At 46.3% G+C, this 23,148-nt stretch overlaps 1 protein-coding gene across 2 annotated transcripts in view; it reads left to right on the top strand.

Moving 5' to 3' along the window:
• Positions 1-23,148, top strand: part of XXYLT1 (xyloside xylosyltransferase 1) — a 52,179-nt gene that overhangs the window by 10,740 nt on the left and 18,291 nt on the right. The gene's annotated exons all lie outside the window — the stretch shown is intronic.

Raw genomic sequence — 23,148 nt, forward strand, 5'->3', positions numbered from 1 at the left:
TTCCCCCAGCCCTGGCCTTGGGCCTCCTCCCACCCAGTGTCTGTTCCTTGGGTCTCTTCCCAGTCCTTGGAGCCATGCCCAGGCTAAAGCTGCCTCCTGCCAGACCCATGGGGGAGGGGAGAGGGAGAGGGCACTTGGCTGGGTGAGCCCCCTGATTCCTGAGACAGATGTTTTCTCCCTGCCTTGGGAGCATTGATTTTTTTTTAAATTAAAATCTTCAGAGCTTGTTCCTTGGGCGCAGGGGTGGGTCCTCGCCCAGATGCCCCAGGAAGAAGCCAAGAATGTGATGAAATGCCTCTATCCTCCATAGTTCATGCCTGAGCCTTGGGGCTTACCCTGGCCTTAGATCATTAGACCACTAGAGTACCTGGCATCAGGAGGCCCTGAGTTCAAATCTAGTCCCAGGCTTTTCCTAGCTCTGTGACTGGTCAAGTCATTGAACCTCTGGCTGCTTCTGTTTCCTCTTTATAAAATGGGGATAATAGTCTGGGGAAGCCTCGGAATTCCTTCCTGGAATAACGAATTTGTTTGTTTGTTTTTTTATTTACTTCACTTTTATTATGAACAAACACAATCTCAAGATCAGTAAGTGCACACACTGCTGAGGATTCCAAAGGAAAGCATTTGTATTGAGAAACAATCGTCAGATTTGCACCATAATAACCCGGTGGGGGGGGGGGGGTGCAGATGGAGCAGCCTCCCTGAGCTCCGGTACCACGTGAGCAGCCTCTGGCAGGGAGGGGCTGGGGAGGGGAGGATGGACTTGTGGCTGAGCTCTCGTCCCACCCCCCATCCCAGTCCACCCACAGGCTCCCCAAGGAAGTCATCCCCTGACTTGGCAGAGATGGCCCAGGAGCAGCTGGTCGGGACCCCCCTAGCCATCTGGTTCAGCCCCTTGCCCATGGATGCATAGTTCTGACCAGGCATCAGGGGCAGGACTCGAATCCATGGGCAAGTCCTTTGTAAATGCGTCTTAGTGGGGCTCCTGCCCACCCCTGGCACTGGTCCAGCCTCTGCTGACTCCCTCCCTGGGCTCTTTAAAAAGCCCCTGCTCTGCTTCTGTTTGTCCCCCCTCTGCAGCCTCTGCGAATGGTAAGGCTGGGCTTGGCTAGAGAGGAGGAGGAGGAGGGGAAAGGCATCTTGTTGTCAAGGCTTTTCCTGTTTTCTCCCTGCCCCTCTGCATCATCACCCTCCTCCTCCTGGGCTTGCTGCAGCCCGAGGCATCCAGCCAGCCCCTGCGCCCCCCACCCTGCTGGCTGCGTGACCCTGGCCAGCGAGGGAGGGATTGGGGGAGCTGCAGGATGATGGACAGCTCCCGCCTGCCTGCCGCAGAGGGGCTGGCGAGGAGGAGGGGAGGCCGGGGATTGGCGGAAGGGCTCTGCAGATGCAGCTGCCTGGCCACGTCGGGATGCTAAAGATGCTAAAGACGCTGTCGGAACCAGGGCCGGCCGGGGGGCTGGGGGCCCTCCCCGCACCCCTTCCCACAGTAAGCCTTTTCTGTTGTTGGGGGGTGGCTTGGGGGGTGTTCTCAGCCCCCAGCTCTGCTGTGGGGGCTGCCTTGGGGGTGGGGTTCTTGGGGTCTTTCCAAACATCATGGATGCCGATTGCGATGCCACCGTCTGTGGAGCATTCTTAGAGCTTTCCTAGAAATGGCTTTTTATTTCTCTGTGGCCCAGAGAAGAGCAGATAAAATGATGATAACAATCCATCTGTTCACAGATTCCACAGGTGTTTGCCAAGTGCTGACTCGGGGCCCAGCCCTGTGCTTGGCAGAAGGAAAAATCCTCCTCACCTCATGGCAGGCTCATTCCTTTGGGGGAGAGTAACATGGAAAGATCCCCAGCTTGGCCTCAGTTTCCTTTTCTGTAAAAGGAGGGGGGGAGGGCCCGATGGCCTCAGGAGCTCCTCCAGAGCTGGATCCCTTTTTGAACCTTCATTTTTGGAGGCCGAGAAGGGGGAGAAACATCATAAATAAGACTTTAGAGATGGAGTCGTCACCTGGTTTGGTCCTGATGTCTGATTTGTTACTGATGCAGATCTTTCTAGCCCCATCTTTAAGGTCTTGTTCAGACAACAAGGGAGCTGGGCTGTAAGGGTGGTCAGTCCAGCATAGGATCACAGAATTGGGCCTTGGGGACCATGGAGCCCAGCTCTTCCTGGGCCCCAGAGAGAGGAAGCCAGGTGACCAAGGCACATTTTTAACCCTTAGCCATAGCATCATGTCCGGGGCCAGGAACACAAAGACAAATGAATTGCTTTCTGTCCTCAAGGAGCTTACTTCTATAGGGACAAAGACAATTCTGCCCCCTGAGACTCATCCCTGGGCCGCCTCCACTCAACGGTCCCTAAGGGATTGGCAGGCTGCTGCCCGGGCCTCTGACTCTGCAGATCCAGATTCTTTATCTTAGGCCAGATCTGGTAGGGGCTGGCACCAGACCTTCTTGGATCACCCAACAGTTAACTACAGCCCAGAAAGGATGCTCAGCCAGAACATGCTCACACAGGGGGGCGTTGGGTGGAGGAGATGACACCTCCTGGGGGGTCCCAACCAGTCGAGCGGCCGGACCCCTCCTGGGGCTGACCTCTAGCAGCCGAGGCCTCAGTCCCTTGGGCTGATGAGAAGTTGGGACCACCAGCTCAGCCAGCCCCTCAGATCCTGCTTCTTCCACATCCTTCCAGGGGCCAGTGGGCCTTTCCTCCTGTGGGGCCGGCCTGGAGCCAGCCAGGAGCACTTTGGCCTTAGCCTGGCCTTGACTAAGAACGTGATTCCCTCCTAGGAGAGAGGGATCATCTCTCTTTGGCTGAGGTGGGGAGAGAGATGGGTGGGGCTGTGGTTGGAAAAGACCCTTTAGTCCTGTTTGTCTAGGACCCTGGGTTTCCCAGCTGGAGGCTGAGGCCCAGAGAGGGGAGGGGCCGGGGGCAGGTGGAGTCAGAGTTCAGAGCCAGGTGTTTGAAAAGCCCATCTTCATTCCACTGTACTGGGTTCTTTTTTTTTTTTTAGGGTTTTTTTTTTTGCAAGGCAAATGGGGTTAAATGGCTTGCCCAAGGGCACACAGCTAGGTAATTATTAAGTGTCTGTGATCGGATTTGAACCCAGGTCCTCCTGACTCCAAGGGCCGGTGCTTTATGCACTACGCTACCTAGCCACCACCTGTACCAGGTTCTTAACAGCTCATGGAGCTGAAAGCTTAGAGAAATGTTGTAGAACGTTTCCCCCTTTCTTCCATTTTCCCCACTTCCCCTTTCCCTCTTCTCCCTTCCTCCTTCCCCCTTCTTTCCCCTTCTCTATTACTTCTCCCCCATCCCTTCTTCCTCTTTCCCCTTCTTTCTTCTCTTTTCCCTTCTCCCTTCCTCTCTCCCTCCTTTCTCTTTCCTCTTCCCCTTCCTCTTTTCTTCTCCCTTCTCCTATTTTCTCTCTTTTCTCCTTTTCCTTCTCTCTTTCCCCTTCTCCTTTCGCCTTTCTGTCTTCCTCTTCTCCCTTCTCTCCCTTCCTTTTTCCTTCCTCTTCCCCTTCTTCCTCTCTTCCCCTTCCCCTTCTCCTTTCCTCCTTCTCTCTTCTGTCTCCCTACCATTTTATTTTTTTTAAGTTTTTTTAAAATTTTGGGTACTGGGGTTAAGTGACTTGCCCAAGGTCACACAACTAGGCAATTATGTGTCTGAGGTTGGAATTGAACTCGGTCCTCCTGACTCCAGGGCCAGTGCTTTAACCATGTGCCACCTAGCTTCCCCTCCACCATTTCCCCTTCCTCCTTCTTCCTTTTTCCTTCCTTCTCTTCTTCCTCCCACTCCCTGTCTTTAATGTTGATCTCTTCTCCAGGAATATTGGGACCAGCTATTTAGGGCCATGGTCTTGGTTGATGTGGGAATGGAACAGATTGAAGATTAGAGGAAATTTTAGTTTCTTAAAGTAAAAACGTTCAGAGCCAGTCTACAATGGTCTATTTTCATGGGTTTGGATATATTTTATCATTGTTTTTTATCCATCACTTCTTTGGGGTGGCCTCTTGTCTGAGATTGAGTTTTAGCCTATTCTTGGCATCAGGATGATCACAGTCAGGAGCTGGAATGTTCACTGGACGTGGCATCATGGTCAGCAAGGCAGTGTGCCATAGACAGAGTGTTGGGCTGGAGTAAGCAAGATCTGAATTCAAATCCTGCCTCAGGCACAGACTTGCTATATGATTATAAGCATGTCACTTTAACCTTTCTTAGCCTCAGATTTTTGAACTGGGAAAATCATAGTATCTACCTCACAGGGTAGATGTGAGGATCACATGAGAGAGCATACCTGAAAGCTTCACAAAAGGAAAAAAAAGGAAACACCCTGCCCCACAGAAGCAGTCTATGAAACAAGTCTGCCCTCCCCCTGCAAGGGGCAGGTGCGGAGCCAGGCAGGATTTGACAGCATTCTTTTGACTCTTCCTCGTCGTCCTTTCCATTTACATGGTTGTAGTTGCTGGGACTTCCCTCTGCATCAGTTCATGGAGACCTTTCTGGGCTTCTCCAGATTCATCTCATGCATCATTTCTGACAGCGCAGTCCTATTCTAGAACATGAATGGATCACATTTTGTGGACCCAGTCCCCGGTCAGGGGACATCTACTGCACTTCCCTGTTCTGAGCTGTCACACGGGGATTGCTATTAGCATCCTGGTGTTTATGAAGACTGTTCTTAAAGATTGCTTCCTTGGGCTATTATCCCAATAATGGAATCTGGTTCTAAAGATGGGGATGGCTAAGTTACTTTGCACAATTCCAAATTGTTTTCCCACTGACCGTACCGCTTCAGTTCCACTAACAGTGTATTGGGGTGCCTATCATCCCTCAACCTCACCAATATCAACTATTGCCATCATTGGTTATTTTTGCCAATTTGCAAAGTATTACTTAAAACCTTAGAGTTTATTTGCATTTCTCTTTTTAGTGATTTGGGCTATTTGAGTGTTACTGCTTTTCAGTTCTTTTGAGAACTGGATGGAAATGGTTTTTGGAGATGTGTGTGTGTGTGTGTGTGTGTGTGTGTGTGTGTGTGTGTGTATGCATAACTTGAATATCAAATTCTTATCTGAAAAGTTTAATCCAGAAATTCCCCCCATTTGACTGCTTTCTTTCTTGTCGTAGCAGTCTTGTTGTCTTTGCAGTTGTGTATGATCGAAGTCCTCTCTTTTATTGTTGGTGACTACCTCTGGCCCTGGCCTAGTCCAGCATCTGCCCCCCTCAGAACTGTGAAAGGCCTGCCATCTGTCTCTCTTCCAAGGTGCTCTGAGAGTGTGATCTTCCACATTAAAGTCACAGATCCACTTGGAACATATTTGGGAACATCCTGTAAGGGGTTGATTTATGCCTAATTTCTTTCAGGCTGTTTTTTAGTTTTTCAGCAGTTTTATCAAATCTGGAATTCTTCCTAAGTTTATTTTTCCCTCCTTCCTGAGCACTGAGTTATTGAGTTCTATCATGTCTGATTCTCCCTCGTTCCCTTTGATTCCCTCTTTAATCATTTCCTTAATATTCTAGATCTCTCGTTTTTCCAAATGAATTTATCATTTTTCAAGCACTGCAAAGTAACTATTTAATCATTGGATTGATATGGCTTTAAAATGTTAATTAACCTTTATTGTATTTTCATTTTCATTTTTTATATTTTTTCCATATATTTCATATATTTTTTCATATTTTATTTTATTGATTTGGCCCATAAATGAACACTGAATATTTCTACCTGTTTAAGTTGTTCTCTATATTTTTTAAGGATTACTTTATAATTGAATCTATATTTTTATACAATTTTTTTATAATTTTATATATTTTATATGTATATATAAAATTTAATATATTTTAAGAGGTTGATCCCCGATATTTTCTTTTCTTTTTTCTTTTTTTTTCTGTTTTTTTCCCCTTTTTCAAAAAAATTTCTTTTCATCCATTTGTACATGTATATTTCCAAGTTAGAAAGTTTCCCTCTCCCCTCCCTTCCCACCCTCTTGCCTCGGTTGGGAATGGTCAGGTATTTTGTTAAACATTTATAAATTAATAGTTTTTGGCATGAGGAATTAGGATCAAGGGAAAGAGATACACAAGAGATAATTGTTATAAAGTGTTCAATCAGATTCAGTAGGGGTGGTTTATTTTCTGTGTATTTCATTTTTTTGTTTTTCGTCCTCTGGTTGGGGATGATATAGTCCATAATCTTGTCAAATACAGTTGTCTTAGCAATCCCTGATATTTTATGCATTTTGTAGTTATTTGATATCATTCTTGTTGTTGTTTGATATGAAAGATTTTCCCTTAGTGCCTCTTAGATTTTTAAAATTAGCATTATGAAAATGTGGTTTTATTTGAATATTTATTTCAGTTTTGTTGAATATTATTATCTCGATTAATATTTTTCCTGATTCAATAGGATTTTCCAATTAACTCATCATATTGTTAGTAAATACTCGTGAGGAGAGAGGGCATACTTATCTTACTCTGTATTTATTGGAAAAAGATCTAGTGGTTTTTTTCATTGTATAGAGGTTGCCTTTTGGTTTTAGATATTTGATCCTTCTTTACCTGTATGTTGTCAAAAAATGTCTTTCTTGTGATATAATCATTTTGTGTTTAATATGATTGATTATATTGATTGTTTTCCTAATGTTGATCCATCCTTGCATCCCTGGTATAAATCTCACTTGGTCATAATGATTTCATTGACAGATTGTTGTACTTCGTTTGGTAAGATTTTTATTCTTTCATGTTTATATTTTTATTCCTGTTTTCTGAAGGTTCTAGTAATATATCCCCATAGCAGATGGTGCCTGCTTTTGGTGTTCTTGCATCACCGTAGTATCCCCTATAGCTCTGCCCCCTCCTCTGCCCTAGAGCCATTTCATATGACAAATAGTATTTTTTAAGAAAAGGAAAAACATCAACACAGCTGATCAATACATTGAGAAAACCCAAAAAACTATGCTGTGTCTAATATCTATGACCTTCCCACCTCCACAAAAAAGCTGATGGAGCTGTCTTCTCATATCTCTAATTTTGAAGACATTATCTTTTTTATGGTTTTTAATTTTTTAATACCAATTCATTGCTCAGTCTTTACAATATGGTTTCCTTCCCCACCACTTCATTGAAACTGTTATCTTTTTTAGAAAGATTTTATTTATTTTGAGTTTTACCATTTTCCCCCAATTCTTGCTTCCCTCCACCCACCACCCACCCCCCACAGAAGGCGGTCTGTTAGTCTTCATAATGTTTCCATGATATACATTGATCTCAGTGATGAGGGAGAAATCAGATCCTTGAACAAGAAAAGTAGTATAAGAAAGCAGAATTGCATAATAAGATAATGGTTTTTTTTTCCTAAATTAAAGGTAATAGTCCTTGGTCTTTGTTCAAACTCCATAGTTGTTTCTTTCTCTGGATACAGATGGTATTCTCCATGGCAGACAGCCCCAAATTATCCCTGATTGTTGCACTGATGGGATGAGGGAGTTCATCAGGATTGATCATCGTCCCCATGTTGCTGTTAGGATGTACGATGTTCTTCTGGTTCTGCTTAGCTCCCTCAGCAAAAGATCATTGTCTTTATAATTTTGATATACTTTTGATATTTGGTGTGTTCCTGTTCTTTCCATTATATAATTGTAGTTTTTGGATCTAGTGTTTTCTTGGTTCTGCTGACTTCAGTCTGCATCAGTTCATATAGATCTTTTCTGGTTTCTAAATTATTTATTGCACATCGTTTTTTTAATAAATATATTTATTGATTTATTTTTTCCAGTTAAGGTAGTTTTCAATAATCATTTTTGGTAAGGGTTGAGTTCCATATTTTTTTCCTCTCCCTCCTTTCTTTGTCCCCTTCCTTTGACCAAGAATAATCTAATATGCGGAGGCTATTATGGGAATGACCACATTGTTGTTTGTCTTTCATTTTCAATTCTTTTTTTTGGTTGTTGTTTTTTGCAATGCAGTGGGGTGAAGTGGCTTGTCCAAGGCCACACAGCTAGGTCATTATTAAGTGTCTGAGGCCGGATTTGAACTCAGGTACTCTTGACTCCAGGGCCGGTGCTTTATCCACTACACCACCTAGCTGCCCCTAGAGGATCACATTTGTCAGGAGACTTGGCCAAGTCTGGTCCAGGTAGGAGAAGGGGTCTCCCTGGCCAAGATTTATGACCTGGGAAGTAGAGCCTGGGGCAGCTGGAGATGAGGGCAGGGCCAGATATTTCAGCTCCTTGGTCCCCTGGGGTTGGTCTGACAGCATCTCCCTGCCCAGCAGAGAGACCCCAACAAACTGCCTCGAATCTGGTCCCAGCCAGCCAGCCATATGTTTGTGGCTGAAAGGAGTTGGCCGAGAACACCTGAGGCATGGCATCAGTCCAATACTCAGATTTGATTCTTGGTTGGCTTTGGAAAGAGGCTGATGGGATATCCGGGGCAGCAGACAGGCTGGAGTCAGGGGCCCTGGTGCTGCCCCCCATCCCTGGGTGAACTTAGAGATCCCCTTGCCTCGCTCGGCTCTTTCCTCTTCTTTAAGATGAGAGGATGGGCTGGTTGACCTTCGAACTCCCAAGTTTCTGATCTCCTGCCATGCGGAGGTCTGAGAAGGACCAAGACCCTTCACATTTTGGGGAGATGCCTCTTGGTGATTTGACATGGGTGATAGTTTACAATGAGATGATCCACATACTTTGCAGCCATCGTGCATTCTCAGTCACTGGTAGTCGAGTTAAATAAAAGTGAGGTGGACAGTCTGGTCAGGACAGTTGGGCAGTACCCCACCGGGGGTGGCTGTGCTTCTTTTTCTTGGCTGCCTCTTTGGCCCAGCAATTTCCTGCCCTTCCCACACTGCTTTTGGCAGCCCTCCAATCCAGGGCAAAGGCGTCTTTGGGCACAGGTGCCCCAGCCTTCCAGAATGAGATTGCCTGCCCTCCCCAGAGCAGACGCGTTCCTGCTTCATATCCCCGGTGCTGTGCCCAGGGCCTAGCATGCAGGAGGTACTAAATCAATGCTTTGGACTGTCTGACTGACTCTGGTCTGGCTTCTGGAAAAGCCTAGCATGGACTCCAGCTCCACCACGGGTGCTTAGCTTTTGTCCCTGCATGCCCAGAGCCTTGTATGCAGTTGGTGTATGCAGTTGGTGTACACAGTTGGTGTTTAATGGATGCCTCTGGACCGGTTAACTGCTTGCCCAAGGTCACACTAGACCCACCTACTCTGACTCCACCTCCAGTGCCCTCCCTGCCCACCTTCTCTGGCAGTACCTTGACTAGAGTCTCTTTCCTCTTTTCTGACATTCTTCCTGCCCATCGCCCCTCTTGGCTCTTGTGTCCCCTCTTGTGATTCAGGAAAACTTGTGAGAGAGGAAAGCACTGACCATGTTCCCTCCTCAAGGGTCATGCATTGGGTCAAGCCCCTGACCATGGGCGCAGGGTGGGCCACTGGCCACCCGACCTCTGGGGAGCAGAAGTTCAAATTGCTTTCCAGAAGGGCAGACCATTCAAGTTCCCCAGCAGTGTATCAGCATACCCCTCCTCCTACAGCCCCCCCAGTACCCCCCCATCTGTTCTTCATTTTGTAGGTTGAGTCCTCGGTGTGTGGGCATGTGCATTCCTCCTGTTATTATTAGTGAACTGGAGTGGTTTTTTAATATGATAATTAGTAGTTGATCTTTCTTTGAGAAGTATTCAAATTCTTTGCCTTTTGATCTATTGGGATATGACTTTTGGTTATGGTTCCTCTCTCTTTTTCTATTATTTTTTATGTATTCTGGAATATAAACATGAAAATAGGTTTGTCTTATAAGTATTCTATTTACTACTTACACACATGTCTAGGCACATGCATGCATGTATCTACATGTTAGATGAGTGTGTGTGTGTGTGTGTGTGTGTGAGAGGAGAGAGAGAGAGAGAGAGAGAGAGATCTGTTGTCTGCCTATCTTGGGGACTAAGCCTTTATCAGAGCAATTTCATGCAAAAAAATATGTTTCTCCATTTGACTGCTTTCCTTCTTACCCTGTGTTATGGAGAAGCTTTTGTTTTATGTAACTGAAGTTAACTCTCCCTATTTTGTCATTGCCTCTATCCCTTGTTTGGATGAGGATCCATTTCCAACTGATAGTTGAGAAAGATTTTTGATCTACTTATCTTCTAATTTTTTTTAAAAAATGGTTTGATCGTTAATATGAAGGAGATGGACCATTTAGAATGTATTATGTAGTGGGATAGGAGGCACTGGTCTGAACCTAATTTCTGCCAGATTGTTTTCCACTTTTCTCAGGAGTTTTTTTTCTTTTTTTTTAAAGAAAGATTTTATTTATTTTGAGTTTTACAATTTTTTCCCCCATCTTACTTCCCTCCCCCGCCCCCCCCCCCCCCCACAGAAGGCATTCTGTTAGTCTTTACATTGTTTCCTTGGTATACATTGATCTCAGTTGAATGTGATGAGAGAGAAATCATATTCTTAAGGAAGAAAAATAAAGTATAAGAGACAGCAGCATTACATAATAAGATAATGGGGTTTTTTTCCCCTAAATTGAAGGTAATAGTCTTTGGTCTTTGTTCAAACTCCACAATTCTTTCTCTGGATACAGATGAATCACAGATACCCCAAAATTGTCCCTGGTTGTTGCATTGAAAGGATAAGTAAGTCCATCAAGGTTGATCATCACCCCCATGTTGCTGTTAGGGTGTACAACGTTCTTCTGGTTCTGCTCATCTCACTCAGCATCAGTTCATGCAGATTCTCAGGAGTTTTTTTTTTTGATCATATCACAGTTAATTTATACCCACATAGCCTTGTCAGGTACCCTCATTACAACCATCCTAATAGAAACACAACCCTTAAGAGTTAAAAGTTTGCTCAAATCACAGTTAATTTCTACCTACAGCTTCTAAGTATATTCCTTTCAACTGTCTTAGGAGAAATAACAATTCTCAGGAGTTGAAAACATTGTCTTCCCATGTAGTAATGTTGTAAGTTTTCCCCTTCTCATTTACCTTTTTACATTGATTCTTCTGTTTGAAGATCAAATTTTCTATTCAAAGTCCTCTATTTAATTGAAAATTCAGGAGGTTTTTTAAATCAAAAAGTCAATTTTTTTTCCTAGGTAATTTCTGTTTACCTAGCACCAGATTATTGAATCCCATTTCTTCTTAGACTCTACTTAGTGTAGCCTAATGGTCTGTTTCTTTCTTTCTTTTTTTTAAACCAGTAATAAAAAATTATTGTGGCTTTAAAATTGGGGTTCCAAAGTTCTATTGACTTAAGAATACCACATGGACATTCTCTGACTTGTTCTTGCTCAATGTGTCCCAGTTTGGTGTTAACCTGGTTGGTTAACCTGGAGGGTTCTGAGGGCTTCCCAGGGCCACTCTCCCAAAGGCTATTGGTCCCGGACCTCCCCCCTCATTCATTCATTACCCTTCCATTATTGCCTCTTAGATTTTACTGTTTTATGTAGAAATACTGGTTTTTGTGGTTTTGTTTAGTAGTTTGCAACTTTCTTGAATCTGTGATTCAGTTAGTGTTTTCTCAGTAAAACATCATACATCAACAAATGAAGATAGTTTTGTTTCGTCTTTAGCTATCTTTATACCTTTAATCTCCTTCTCTTGTCTTATTAGATCATATGCCTTCTTTCTGAAATTGTGTCAAATGGTGGTAGGGAAAGGGGGCTCCTCTACCAGAAAGCCTTTTCTGTGTCCAAGTCCCTATATGCTGACACAGTGACCTTTTACAAAATTTTTATTTATATCTTTCATTTCTTAATAATCACCTGAAAAATTTGCTTAAAATTTCCCAATAACAAGAGAAATGGCAATTCAAAAGCTTAAAATGCTGCCCAGCACTGGGTAAATGGCAAAAGTGGCTGCATGGGACAAGTTGAGGTTGGTGGAACGGAGGACAAGTTGGCGCGCGCTCAGAGCATGCCAGTTAGCTGGGGCACCCTTTGGACAGCACTCCGGCTGATGGGGGTCAGACTTGGATCAGCCACCACAGCCTTTGACTCACAGTGCTCAGTGCTGGCATTGTGTTCCAGAGACCTTAGCATAAGGGGGGAAAAACATTATTCTGTACAGAAATATCCTTAGCTGCATTATTGTAATAATGACAATTTGGAATCGGTCCCCCTGAGCACCATTGAGAATTGGGTGAGGAAGTGGTGCCACATGGATGGAGGGAAGCATGAGGGCTCCTGGCACTGGCCAACCTCGAGGCAGGGGAGGCTGGGCATGGCTACTATGCCCTTGGAGCCCAGTGAGTGGAAGAGACCCCCAGTTTATGCTGCCTGCTTGCTCTCAACCTCAGCCTCCTCATCTGTGAAATCCAGAGTTCTAATCTTGCCTTGGACACTCACTAGCTGTGTGACTTGCACAAGTCTCTCAACCACTTCTGCCTCAGTTTCCCAAACTGTAAGGGATAACAGCTCCTCTCATCCAATGAGATGATATCTGTAAACTCTTAGCTCTGTGTCTGAGATGCATTAGGTGCTCGGTAAATGCCCACTCTCTTCTCTTGCCCCTACTGTGCCACCCCCTTCCTTGTACATACCAGGGCACCATGATGGATACAGGGTGGCCAATGAAATTAAAACAACAGGTTTTTCTCCGTTGGTAGTTCAGGGGTCAGGGATTTTTCTGGAGGCAGCTGCTCAAGCTGGGGGGCTATTTGCGCATTAGGAACTGGCTTATCCTGAGGTTAAGAATTGGAAAATGAACAGGGACCCTCACTGCAAGTCCCTGAAAGCTGACCTTCTGTGGTCTAGCCTGGGGGTCCTTCATGCTCTAAAAGGATATTGCCTTGCTAGTGAGGACTCCCCTGGGCCTTTTGTGGGCTGGGGGTACTTGTGCCATCAGTGGGAGGAACTCCAACACCTTTTCTGGCACCTGGATTGTGTAGCATGAAGCAGTATTGCAAACCTTCTCTTTATAGAAGGTAGACTTACAGCGAGGGGTCCCTCAGGTCAAGGTCAAGCCTCCCCTGACTGGCATTCCCTCTGGGAGTCACTGGCAGACCTCTGACCTTTGGCCCACGGTGCTCAGTGCTGGCATTGTGTTCCATTGTGTTCCTTAGCATAAGGGAGAAAAACGTTATTCTTTACAGAAATATCCTTAGCTGCTGGTCCCAGCAGAGCTGCCACCTGGCTCGAACTGCCCCCCAGACCTCTCCGATAAAGGTAGAGTTTCCAGGACCCCAGAGAAAGTCTTGGTGTTGCCTAGGAGGCAACCTAACCAGCCAGGTGACCTTGGGCAAGTCCCTTGGCATCTGAGGGAGCCTCTTGGTGTCTGGCCAAGAGCCATCTTGAGGGAGAGAACCAGTTTAGACCTAGTTGGAAGGGAGCCCAGATTCCCAACCTGTGAGCCCAGCCTTTCCCCTCCGTGGCTGGGGGGAGGGACTAGCACATTCCTCACCCGTGTTTACAGGGCAAGGCCTGTGAGGGCACAGCAGACCGGGCAGAACACAGGTGGCGAGTCAGCACCCTCCATGCCCTCGCTGCCCTGCCCTCTGGGCCCCAGTCCTGTCCCCTCCCTCCATTCTCAGGGATACTGAGGCTGCCCCCACACCTCCCTGTGTAGACTGAAGGAAGGCTATTAGGGACTGAGGGGGACCCCCAGTTCATCTCCATCCAACAAGGCAGGGGAAAAGCCCTCAACATCCTCCCCCCCTTAGGGATTCTGGTCCTTCTCTTTCCCTGCCTCCTCCTGGGCCTTCAGCCCTCATTGTTCTGTTGAATGACCAAGGGTGGATAGGGCTTGACCTCTGGTCAGGGAGAGGCAACCCTGGGCCTAGCACCCTGGAGTCACCTCGAGGTTGGAAGGCCTTGAATGGACTTTGCAGGTGTCGCCTTCTTGCAGACCTCAGTTTATTCTGGTGCCTTCTTTCACACATGGTGGGATCCTGGAGGCCCCAGTCTGGATTAGAAGATTCCAAGGGACCCCAGAGATTATCCAGTCTGAACCCCTCCTTTGAGGACGGTCCAGAGGGGAAGAATCCCATACCCTTCGCAGGATCACATAGCAAGCTGCAAGCAGAGCTAGAATTCAAGCCCAGTCTGACCCCTGGGGGTCTTTTCTAGGACCATGATGTGGAAGATCAAACCGTTTCCATAGCCACACCAGTGCCCTGGGTTCTGCTATCAAATCTATCACTTCACCACAGCCAGAACAATTTGATGATAAGATTCCAAATATTCAGTTTATTCTCTGAATGAGAGCTTGCTCACATGTCAGCCACTAGCCTTTGGGGGGCTGACTTCCCATGTTGGGAGCAGGCCCTGGCCCTGTTATAATCAATGCTTACAGACTTACAATAGATAATTCTAGAAGCTTCTCTCTAGAATCAAGGGTATTTGAAAATATTCAGCTCATGCACCATCTTGGAAGAGAGTGTACCTCATGTGTAGAGACTGGCTTCTGAGACAGGAAGCCTTAGATTCAAATCCTGCCTTTATCACACACTGGCTATGCAACCCTGGTTGAGTCACTTAACCCTGTCTGTGTCTGTCTAAATTCCAGTGAAGTTGCCAATGGGCCCTGAAGGAGAGACTACTTCATCTGGGAGTTCCTCTCCTCCATCTCCTGGGAATATTTTGGTGAGATGTTGCACGAATCCCATTTTTAAAATACTGCTCCCTAGATTTCCCAGTCAGTTCTGTGGAATATTGGAAGAATTTTGGAATTGTGGTTATGCCCGTGATCAGCAAATCCGTTTAGGTGTCTCCCTCTCTCCTCTTGACCAGATCTGGTCATGGACACTCAGAGTCACTTCCATAATTCATTTCTTCTCTTCAGATTGTTTTCTTGCTGCCTTGGTGTATCAGGGTTTTTGTGGCTGATGCTGGTGCAAGGTCCCAATGCCCAAGGATCCCATGCAGCTTGTTATGGCAGAAGGTGGAGTTTTCTTTTTTCCTGGTTTATGTTGTTTTCTGTGGCCGCCTCTTTCTTTTTTTAAAATTTTATTTGTTCAAGATAATACACTTAAGTGACTTGCCCAAGGCCGCACAGCTAGGTAATTATTAAGTGATGTCTGATTTGAACTCAGGTCCTCCTGACTCCAGGGCTGGTGCTCCATGCAATTGCACCACCTAGCCATCCCCTGCCTCCTCTTAGTTGTCTCATTTTTTTGTAATTTGACCCCCCCCATTTTCTTTTTGAATAAAATTGCTAACTATTCACTTCTTTTATTGACATTTTATAAAACAAACCTAGTTCTTTGGTTTCCAAATTCAATTAGTCTTTTGATAGACTCAGAATTTCAGGGTTAGAAGCGACTTTAAGGTCTGTCTCATGAAGGAAGGTCACTTTGAGACAAGCTGCTGGAATGGACAGCAATGGGAACCCCAACTGCCTCCTGAAATCGTCCAGTGCCTTTGGGGCTGGTTCTTATTATTGCAGACCCCTGAATCTGGCTTCCTTGCCGCACTCTCCCATGCCTACCCTGCCCTCATGTGCCACCATTTGTGGTTTGTAGGATCCTGGCTCCGGACACTGGAGGGTCCTCACAGATGAGGTCAGTGAGACCCAAGGAAATGAAGAGTATCCTTACGTGGAAGACTGGGGCCATGGTGCCATTGAATGTTAGACTTGTAGAGATAAGGGGTGTGGGGGTCGGCAGCAGGAGACAGCATCTGAGCTTGGAATCTGAACATGCCACTCATTTCCAGGCTGCCTTTGGACCCCTCACTGAGGCTTCCTCTGCACTGGCGGGGGATACGGGGTGCTTGACTGCTTCCACCCTCCTTAGCACTTGCTATCTCTCTAGGGGTGATTAAGAAATGGAAGAGGGTGTGAGTCATCGGGAATAACGGGGTATCAAGTTGGGGGGCTTGTGCCCTCCCTCACTGTCCAAACTCCTGAGGGCCTCTGAGGGCTGGGCCGAAGGCTTTCTAGCTCCCTTCCTGTCCTGAGCTTTGCTGATGACCTTGGAGAATGTCCTGAGAAAAGGGCTGCTCGTCACTGTGGTGACCACCTGACTGGGTATTGGTTCCCTTGGAGGTCTCAAAAGTTTGAAGATGGGCTACTTCCTTTTCTCACCCTAATAGGAGGGAACAGGAGGAAGTGGGGGTACAGCCTCTCCCCCTGCAGGTCCCTGGCAAGGGCTCGGCTTTTTCTGGGTCCCCTCTGGAGGATGCAGGGAGCTGAGGACTCTCCTGAAAGGGGTGTTGGACCAGTCTCAAGCATCAATGCTTGGATTTCTTCCTCACCCCTCTCCCTCCAGCCTGTTTCCACTTCTCCTTGAGGATATGAGCATCTCTCTTTTCACGGGAATCTCTCCTCTGAGTAGCCTTGTAGCTTTTTGGGGGAGGGGTCTTTTCACCAGGGAGCACCTTTCCCCAATCTCTTCCAGCCTGCTATTCTTTGATTCAGTTCTGGATCCCCTTGGGACCCAACTGCAGGGACACCCAGTGGACTAACTCAATAACCTGGTCGAGAGGCAGCTTTGCACAAATGGATTTCTGGAAAAATAGAGAACATAACCCTTCCACCAGGCAAAGGGGAGGTGAGGTTGCTTGGGGGGTTTCGGACTTGATGCAAAGCTTGGCAAGAGTCTGTGCCAGGGATCTTGGAGACATCTTTGGGTGGAGCACAGACCCTCAGAGGGAGGATAGGGAGGTGCCTGTCAACATGGAGCAATGGCTGGCCCCAGCGAAGGGCCCTGGAATGGGTCAGTGCTCTGGGTCATCTTCTGACCCCTCCCTGGTACCACCAAAGTCTGCCTCCTTATCACTTCCTCCCAGTATTATGGAGTCATGCATCCTGGGACCAGAGAATTGGCCTGGTCCTCTAGCCCCCCTCCATGTGATAGCCCTTCTGATCCTTGGAGACAAGGACTTACACCCCCCCCCCCCCCCCGAGGGAAACAGCTTCCTCTGGTTTGCACTAAAGATTGTTCAGCCATTTGTCTGGAGAGAAACAGATGATCTTTCATGGCCATTTTTTGGTACCTAGGAGACCTATTCAGGCAGAAACAGCCTGATCTCGGAACCCCCTTGCCTGGGAAGCAAGACCTATGAAATCCCTGGCAGGTGCCACCTTGGGACAGTGCCCACAGCCTCTGGGGTCCTTGGACGAGAAGAGCCTCCCACCATAGCAGGAGCTCCTCAAGACTGGAGGAAGGAAGACTCCTCAGGCCTTTCCACTGGGTTTGGGCCAGAATGAGGTAGCGGTGGCAGTACCAGCGGGAGCTGGGCAGTCTGCCCCCAAGGAGCGTGATTATGCCAGGGGCACCCAGATGTCAGACTGAATGTGACTTTCCTAAAACTTGCTCTCTGGCCGAGAGACATTTGTGGCTGTCCTCTCCAGGTGGACAGCAGAGAAGAAGCAGGAAAAACAAAAGGAGGTTGGTGAGGGACTTCTGGGTCTTGGGGATGGCAAGCATTTTCTCCAGTGCTCCTGGCCTCTTACACCTCCTAAAATAGGGTTCATCCCCTTGACAAGGTAGAGAACGAATTTTACTTTACTACTTATTTGAGAGGGTGGAAAAGAGGAAGAAGTAAATGAGTAGAAAAGGAACTAATAAATTAAGCAAAACCAAGGAAAAAGGGTAATACATGAGAGAGTGGGGTGGCCTTGAGGGTGAGAAGAAAGCCAGTGGAATAGGATTATCTCAAAGTAGATTAAAATAACAACTGAAGAAAAAAAATTACCATATTTATAGAAGAAAAGGAAGAAAAATCCTAATCTGGAAAAACCCCAATATTTGGGCATATGAGAAAAATTAAAAAAAAAAACAGCTCTCAATTTTAAATGTGAATGGATTAAACAAGCACATAAAAGGAAAAAGTGACAGATTAAATAAGAAACCAAGACTTCCCAACCTTTTAAAGATTTCATTTATTTTGAGTTTTACAATTTTTCCCTAATCTTGCTTCCCTCCTCCACCCCCACAGAAGGCAATTTGTCAGTCTTTACAGTGTTTCCATGGTATACATTGATCCAAATTGAGTGTGATGAGAGAGAAATCAGATCCTTAAGGAAGAAACAAAAAGTATAAGAGATAGCAACATCAGATAATAAGATAATCAGGTCTTTCCCCCCTAAATTAAAGGTCCGTGGTCTTTGTTCAAACTCCACAATTCTTTCTCTGGATGGAGATGGTATTCTCCATTGCAGATACCCCAAATTGTCCCTGATTGTTGCACTGATGGAATAAGCAATTCCATCAACAACCTGTTACTTCTAAGAAATACGCTTAATAACCAAAAATATATGTGAATTAAAAATAAGGGGCTAGAACAGCAGCCTTAATTATGAATCAAGTGATTCCAAAAATGTAAGAGTTGCAGTCATGCAATGAGAGAAAACGTAAGTAGAGATTCAGAACCTTAAGTGGAAATCAAAGAAGCTACATTATTATATAGACAAGGAATCAATAGCATTGTTCAACTGATAATGCTTCAAATGCCTTGGCATCCAGATTTACAGTAGAAAAATGAACTGAGTCCCTGGGATACATAGACTATATATGAGATTTCAATGCCCCACTCTCTTTTAGATAAATTCAATAGAAAGGTAAACAAGAGGTAGATTAAAGAATTTTTTTTTAATTTTAATTTATTTAAGGCAATGGGGTCAAGAGTGACTTGCCCAGGAAAGGCTTAATAAACTGGGTATATGTATGTCATGGAACACTATTGTTCTATTAGAAACCAGGAGGGACGGGAATTCAGGGAAGCCTGGAGGGATTTGCATGAACTGATGCTGAGCCAGATGAGAAGAATCAGAAGAACATTGTACACCCTAACAACAACATGGGGGCGATGATCAATCTTGATGGACTCACTTATTCCATCAGTGCAACAACCAGGGACAATTTGGAGCTATCTGCGATGGAGAATACCATCTGTGTCCCGAGAAAGAACTGGGGAGTTTGAACAAAGACCAAAGACAATTACCTTTAATTTTAAAAAAAAAAACCCATCTCATTATGTAATTTTGCTATCTCTTATACTCTATTTTTCTTCCTTAAGGATATGATTTCTCTCTCTCATCACATTCAACTTAGATCAATGTATAGCTTGGAACAATGTAAAGACTTAACAGACTGTCTTTTGTACGGGGTGGGGGGAGAAAAGCAAGAATGAGAGAAAAATTGTAAAACTCAAAATAAAACCTTTTTAAAACTTAAAAAAGTGACTTGGCCAAGGCCACGAAGCTGGGTAATTATTAAGTGTCTGAAGTCGGATTTGAACTCAGGTCCTCCTGCCTCCAGGGCCAGTGCTCTATCCACTGTGCCACCTAGCTGCCCCTCCCCTTCTCTTTCTTTGCCTCTTCTCGGATGCCTGCTCTTTCATTTCTCCTGCTGTCGTCCTAGTTCTCTCCCTACCAACGGGCCAGCTCCACAGGCTCCTTGGCCCATAGGTCTGTGTTTCATCCCTGACAGAGCTGTAGCGCATGGAGTGACCCTTGGTGGGTCAGGTTGAAAAGGCCAGAGGTGACCTCCTGCCCACAGAAGCTGGCAGTGTTCCAGTCTTGGGGGGAGTTGTGTCACTGGGGTGAAAGGACGGATGTTGGGGGTCATTCCACTTGAAGCCGGCAATGGGGTTGCTTGATTTTCTGGTAAGATCAAGGCCTTCTGTGCAGAGAACTCCTTTCCAAGGCCCGCAGCTGATGTCATGCCAGGGTCTGGAATTCCCAGCTTTCCTCTTCCCATCATTTGTCCCATTTCCCTGTCCTTGAGCAGAAATTCCAGTCTGAGATTTAATTTAATCTATTGTAAATAGTTTTCTTTGGAAAGGTCTGGAACCATTTCAGAAAGGGAGGAGTGAGGATGGAGGAAGGGCAGAAGAGAAGGAGGGAATGGGGAGGGAGAGGGGGAGGGGGGCTCTCCTGTTTATTTCTGCCCATCATTATTCTGGTGCCATCCTGAGCCCCGGCTCAGGTAAGGTCGTCCTTGCCACAGATTCCTGATTTGATTTGTCCCTGCCAGGGGTTGGGGTCAGGAGGGGAGGGCAGAGATGCTGGCTCCCCCGCTCCCCGCTGACAGTCACTCTGGGTTGTAATTCCATCCTTGGTCAGATGATGCGTCTCGTGGCTCACTTAATTGGAAGCTGCCAAGGCGCCCGAGCCAGGTTTCCACTTTGGAATGTTGTTTGGGGATCACCCAGGCCGCCTTTGGAGCCCTGTTTACCATGATGGGGAGTGGTCTCTCTGGCCGGGACTGCAGAGGGGCGCCAGCTCCTCTGCCCAGCTCACCCCACCTCACTGAACCTTTGAGTCTCAGCAGAGCTCTCTGAGTGTGGGGAGCAACTCTGGGGAAGACAATTTTGTTCACCAAATAGTAAGCAGCATTTACTTAGCACCTGCCGCACACCAGACAGTCAGGTCCCCTGGAAGTTCCCTCCGAGCTCCTCTCCCTCAGTCTACTCCAGGGAGGGTTCTGGTTGGGGAGAGGCGACCATGGTGTCCAACCGAGGCCAGCCTGGCCACTGACCTGCTCCTCTCCCCAGTTCTGGGCCTGTTCCTTGGAGGAGGTGAGTGGAGGTCTGGCTTTCCTCCTGCCTCTTCTTTGGGGTTTGCCATGTCCACCCTGGGGTGCCAGGGGCTCTTCCATGGACTGGCACCAACTCCCTGAAACCCAGATTCCTTTTTTATCACCAAAATGGAGGTTCCATGATGTGGGAGCACAAGTGCCCCCTGCTCTCTACTTGTGCCTGGCTCTGGGCTCCCCTCGGAGTTTTAGGGGTGAATTAGACCAGATTGAGCCTGCAAGTGATGCTGTCAATAGCCAAATGGCCCAAGGATCCTAGGGCCAACAGTGGGGGGTGGTCTCTGCTTTACATGCACTGCTGTGGGCCTTGTGGAAATGGCTCTCCTGGTCCTGCTTCCTCCATTTTGACCCAGGCCCCCAGGCCTTCCTGGACTGTAGGCAGTGACCTGTGGGGGCTCCAAGCTGTAGCCTGTGGGGGGCTCTAGGCCATGACATGTGGGGCTCCAAGTAGTCATGCCCAGCTCTGCTGGTCCCAGCAATGCCCCAGCAGTTTCCTTCCAGGTTTTGGCCTTTTGAATGGGCACCTTGGGGTCCTCCCTTGGCCTTCTTAGAGTGGCCTCAGTCTCAGCTGTATCAGCAGGGGTCAGTGCATAGCCCTCTGCCATTGACCATTTGTGAGGCAGGAGTGAAATCTCAGTGGGAACCAGGGTGTAAGTGGGGCACGGCTTGTCCAGGGGCTAGTGGGCTACAGGGTTGCGCGCTCTTCCTTCAGGCTCTTTTCACTGGGATGCCCTGTCTCTTGTCCACTGACGGATTAAAACTTCCATTTTGTTGACACTTTTTGATTATATAACCATTAAAAGCCCCCAGCATTGAACCCTGTAACTGAAAAAAAGTTAAAACCAAGAATAGCATGATGGTGACACTCTTCAACTCAAGTGTATGTAATACTCTGCTCCAGTGGTTTCCCACCTTGTGCTTACAAGTGAGAGAATATCTGATTTGAAAGGGAACTCCCAGCTGGGAAGGACTGTTATGGTTGTCACTTAAGGCCTGATTATCTCCAACTTGCCAGCATAAAGATCCCAGTTTTTGAGGGTGTGGGCATGGAGCCCCAGGGTATGATGATGGTGAATCTGACAAGCTCAGTGGACTCCAGTGCTGTGGAAAAACATCCTCAGACTCCTTTCTGTCCCTCCCTGTCAGGGTCTCGGCCATGCTCAAGGCCTCATCGGAGTCTCTCCTCTAAGCCCCAGCTGTGCCACTTGTGTAGCTGCCACCGGGGCACTATGAACCTGGCTGAGCCCCAGGTGGTCATCGGGCTGCTGGCAGCTGCCAGGCTGCCCTGCTCTCCCTGGTCTCTTGGTGACTCAACTGTGTGTGCTGTTGGCAGAGAATCCTCAGCTCTGTGTCTCGGCTGCGGATGGAGCTCCAGAGACCTTTCCAGGAAGTCCTGGACCCAGGGCTGGGGTCGTGGGGCGACCCCCTTTGAGCTTTTAAATTTTATATGTTCCAGATTGTTTATTTTGTCCTTATGATTTTCTCTATTCCTCTTCTTTTCAGTTTTCCCCTTTCATAAATATAGTTGTTCAAGATCTGACCTTCCATTCAACTGATTTTTCAAATGAAATAGCCTTCCTTTGTAGATCCATTTCTCCTTTCTGAATTTGGGATCTTGGACTGTAAGATGCTGTCTTCAGTCCTTGTGGTGGACTGGAAGGGGCCGCCATGACGTTCTTTGATACCATACTTACCTGGAGTTTGTTTCCTCAGGTTTCTCCAACCTTAGGCTGTTACTGTCTTTGCTGATGATTCCGACTTCTTTTTCTACTGTTTAACCTGTTTCAACTGGCTTTGATGACTGAAAACTATAACGGAATTTGAGATCTGATTATTGCAGGCCTCTTTCATACCTTTTTTTTTTTTTTACTGTGAATTTTCCAAATGAATCTTGGTCCTATTTTGTTGAGTTTAAAGACTCTACTCAGTAACCTGATGGCTGCAGTGCTAAATCTGTGAGTTAATGTAGCTTAATGAAATAATTTTTATTACATTACCAGAGACCAATTGAGAACAAAGATTATCTTGTCATTTTTCTAGATCTTTATTTTATAAGTTCTGAATGTGTCTTGGTGAGTGAACAACCTGACATGTTATATGTTTAACAATAGGCTTAAATTGGATTTTTCTTTCTGGCATTTCTTCTGGGTTTTTGTGAAGACTACCTAGACTTGCCGATGAGATTTTGGGCTCATTTTTATATTTTACTACTTTGACAAAGTGATTGAGTTATAGGGTTGTCTTGGTAAATTTCTCCATTGAGCCTCTTGAATTTTCTGTTGAACCCATCAGGCCCCCTCCTCCTGGGGGGCTCTGTCCCTAATGGGCATATTCCATCAGTGATGTGTAGATTGAAATGACTTTGTTGTTGTTGTTATGGTTATCATCATCATTTGTGAGGCAGTGGGGGTAAGTGACTTCCTCAAGGTCACACAGCTAGTTCATAAAAAGTGACTGAATTCAGATTCGAACTCAGGTCTCCTGACTCTAGAACCAGTACTCTGTCCACTGTGCCAACTAGCTGTGCCTGACTTGATGATTTATCTATTTACTCATCTACAGGTTGTAACCCCAACCCATATGTGATAGATCTTTCATAATTATTTCTGAAGTTGAATTGATTGGAATTTGTCCCCTTTTATATATGTATATGCTCTTAATTTAAAA

The sequence above is a fragment of the Macrotis lagotis genome, chromosome 6 (genome assembly GCF_037893015.1).
Source record: "Macrotis lagotis isolate mMagLag1 chromosome 6, bilby.v1.9.chrom.fasta, whole genome shotgun sequence".
Lineage (NCBI taxonomy): Eukaryota > Metazoa > Chordata > Mammalia > Peramelemorphia > Peramelidae > Macrotis > Macrotis lagotis.